Raw genomic sequence first — 4,296 nt, forward strand, 5'->3', positions numbered from 1 at the left:
ATCCGTGTCTAGCTTTTCCGGTGTGTTGGGGTGGCCTGGACTGGGCGAAGTGGGGGTGCTGGGTTCTGATGATGGTGAGTGGTCTTGGTTCCTGTTAGTAAGATTATTACGTTTACCTTTTAAAATTGTCAGTCCTGCCTCAATTTTCTTATCCATAAAGTAATGTATATAATGGTTTTCTAAATAAAGTTAACAATATAAAAGATTACTTAAAATAGCTTCTCAAAATCTGACATCAAATACTATAAATAATACTTAATAGATAATTGTATTGGAAAACAAAAATAAAATACAGTAATTTAATAAAGGTTTTTTTAAAAAATTGTGTCATTTCAAGAAACATTTCGGGGAATATGATAACTTTTTTTGAATTTTTGGACATCTAATAGTGCACAATCAAATATTTGAGTAGTTGTTATTGAAAAGAACAGCCAGCAAGTATGACACAGATATATAGACATATGAACACACACATGCAATGTAGGACACTTTTAGAATGATTTGGTTTAATATTGTATAGTTTTTCTGTTTGACCAATGGAAATCTATGTACTAATTTAGCCTATTATGTATTGCATAAAATAAGAAAATAATTTATGAAGTCAAACTAATTTGGTTTGAATATTGTTATAGTATACATGTCTGGGGAGACAGACATGCAGAACGTTGAGATTTGTACCTCCAGGGACTGGGAGAGCAGAAGGAAGGAGATCGCCATGATGGGGAAGAAGAAAGACCATACTTAAAGGCCTGCCAGCATGTGAGAATCAGTATTAGTGGCCACGGGTCACTTCCCTGATTGGACTTTGGGTAGCAGAGATGAAATCTAGATTTTTGATTGATGTTAACGCAGAAAAGAGGGGAGTGTTTTCTATCAGTGGGAAAAATTAAAAACATTCAACCTTTAAGCTAGCCACTGCATATCAGAATTAATTGGTGTGTGTGTGTGTGTGTGTGTGTGTGTGTGTATGTGTGTGTGTGTTGCATTTGTGAATCCAGAGAGTTATTGGGTGGTGTGCACATGTGACCTGTCAGGAGCACAGAGTGGGTTAACTCACTACCACTACGCTCAATAAATTCAATCATCTGTTATCCCGTTGCATGGAATTTAACACAAACTACTTGTCTTGTGGGCAACAGGCATACACATAGTATACAGACAGGCAAGCAGGCAAGAAATCAATACACATAAAATAAAACAAATATTAAACTTAAAATACATAGTATAAAGGCAAAATATTATGGGGTATACTGGAAATATATTTGGTGTGAATTATAGTACTATTTAAAATGGTCAGAAAAATGTATAATAGAACTTCTCCCAATGTACAGGGTATCTTCAGTTATTTGACTCTCATTTTGGAATGTATTTACAAAGTTAGTGGTAGGAGGGTGTAAACAATTTATGTTCATATGGAAACAATTGTAATAAATTATTGATGTAGGATAAACATTATAGACTATTGTTAGGATGTTTAGCTATATTATATAGATTATTAGTAATTTATAAATATATGGTGTTTTATAGGTGTTTTTGTTGTTTTGTTTTAGTTTTTGTTGATTTGCTTGTTTGTTTTGACTCTTGTTTTTATGTAGGCCAGGCTGGTCTTGCATTGCAGGCTCTGTATATACTTCTAGAATGATGGGATTATAGATAGGTGCTTCCACGAAGAAATTGAGGAGAATCTAATTTAAAACTTGCCTGGATATAAGCTGGTATCAATCAATGCCTTTCTTACCAAGTTTACATTTAGATATGAAGAATGTGAATACAAATTAATAATGTGAATTAATATTTAGAACAAAAACAATAATACATAACCCACAACACACTGGTTCAAGAAAAAAATAAACAGATGCTATATTATAAGTAATTGAAAGAAAATTAAAATCAGTTGTCAAAAGAAATGTACAAGATAGCCAAGTATAGAAGTTAAAAGGCTTTATTAGCTCTTTAGAAAATGGAGGAAAAGTTATCATTACTATTTATTTTGAGACTAAAGTTACATGACATAATTGACAATCAAATGTACTAAAAATAAGGAAAACACATACATTTCACTCAAGTTATTTACTCATAAGATTTCCTAAGAAATAGCTGCAATTACAAATCAAGAAATGATATGTAATAAGCATATAACATTGCCTTGTAGCTCTTTTGTGACCAACTCTTTTATAAATTCTCTTTTTTTTCATCTAGAAAAATCAGTACACTGCCTGAATCATATATTGGCTCCAGATACTTAATGTGATCATCTTTATTCTGACATCTTCTGATATTAATAATATACCAAATATGAAACACACAGTTCCTAATTAGCAATTATTACACACAGAAAATATCATTACTTTTATTAAAAGGTAGCTAGTGGAAGCTAATAGAAATGAATTGCATATTTAACAGTTTAAAATTACAAGTCTTTTTATTGTGTTGTAGAAGTATATGTTTTAGAAATAAAGATAGGATTTTTCAAATTGAGATTTCTTTCTTTATGCAATACTGAGTGAATTCTTGAAGAAGAAGTCTTATTTACAGTTTGAAGTTAAGGAAACAGGGACAATAGAGACAGGAACTACTTTAAGTATCTTTCTTGTAAAGTTCTAAATTTTTACTTTATGGATGAGAAAATCAATATGAGACGCCAATGATTATTAAAGTATTTTACATAATTAAAATACTAACAACTAAAACTGTAACCAAGACATGAGTTGCTCATATGCAGGCCATGCAAGTTAAAAGAACAAGTACAGGCCCCAACAGGCAGAAAAACAGGCAAATTCGGAGAGATTCATTGCTCTACAACTCTAGCCCCCAATCAGGGTATAAACTCCTTGCTGGACAAAATGATACACCAACAGCCAGAAAAACATGTATGTAGTACACCTGTGGTCCTCCTCGTCTCTCATAATGCCCCCAACACTGTTTCCAATTCCCACTCCCCTCTTCATCAACATGTCCCAATCTTCAATTCTAGCAGAGATCTCCTTAGAAACACTAAGAAGTGCTCTGAACACATTTGTAAAGAGAACTCCCTTATCAGAACACTAATAGTTTAGGCACTAAGAACAGCCATCAGTAAATACTTGACAGAGTGTTAATACTAAAATATCTAAAGAACTCTAGACAGTAGGCATGGACAAACCAAATAATCCAATTAAAAAAATGTGATATGGATCTAAGCAAAGACTTCTCAACAGAGGTATATCTAATGGCTGAGAAACACTTAAAGAAATGTTCAATGTCCTTAATCATCAGGAAAATGCAAATCAAAACAACTCTGAGATTCCACCGTACACCTATCAGAAGGGCTAAGATGAAAAAAAAAAAAAAACCCTCAAAGGACAGTACATGCTCATGGGAAGCAAGGGGAACACTCATCTATTGCTCATGGGAATGGAAACTTATCCAATCACTCTGGACAGCAATCTCCCCATTTCTCAGAAATTTGGAATAGATCCACCTTAAACCCACCTATAAAACTCCTACACATATATCCAAAAGATCTTCCACCATACTACAAGAACACTTGTTCCACCATGCTTATAGAAGCTTTACTCATAATAGTAAGAAACTGGAAACAACTCAGATGTCCCTTAACCGAAGAATGGATAAAGAAAATGTGATTAATTTACACAATGGCATACTACTCAGCTATTAAAAACAAGAACAACATGAATTTCACAGGCAAATGTATGGAGCTAGGAAGTATCATCCCGAGTGAGTAAACTGAGACCCAAAAAGGCAAGTATGGTGTGTACTCACTTATTAGTGGAAACTTGTCATAAAGTACAGGATTACCCACACTACAATCCACAGACTCAAAGAAGCTGAATAGCAAGGAAGGCCCAAGGAAGTACACTTGAGTATCACTCAAAAGGAAAAATAATCTTCAGAGTTGGATGGACTGAGGAAACTGGGGTGTGAGAGGGGATGATGAGGGGAATGGGTAGTTGAGGGATCGGGTGTGATAAATACTCGGGACAGGGGCCCAGGAGAGTAGATGATAATTGGCAGCTGAACTGGCTGGTATGGGATGGGGACATCTAGTAAAGACCTGGATTTAGGGACTCTCCAGGGAATCTATTAGGATCACTCTAATACTCCTATCAGTGGGGAATATAGGAACTTATATATCTAACTCCTGTAGCAAAGCATGGCTTACAGTGGAGGGATAAGGACAGCAAGCTACTCACAAAACCTATGATGCAAAATGTGTCTCTGTACAAGAAGTACAGGGACAAAGATGGGGCAGAGACTGAGGGAATGGCAAACCAATGACTGCCCCAGCTTGAGACC

Source organism: Mus caroli, chromosome 6 (assembly GCF_900094665.2).
Source record: "Mus caroli chromosome 6, CAROLI_EIJ_v1.1, whole genome shotgun sequence".
NCBI classification, from domain to species: Eukaryota; Metazoa; Chordata; class Mammalia; order Rodentia; family Muridae; genus Mus; species Mus caroli.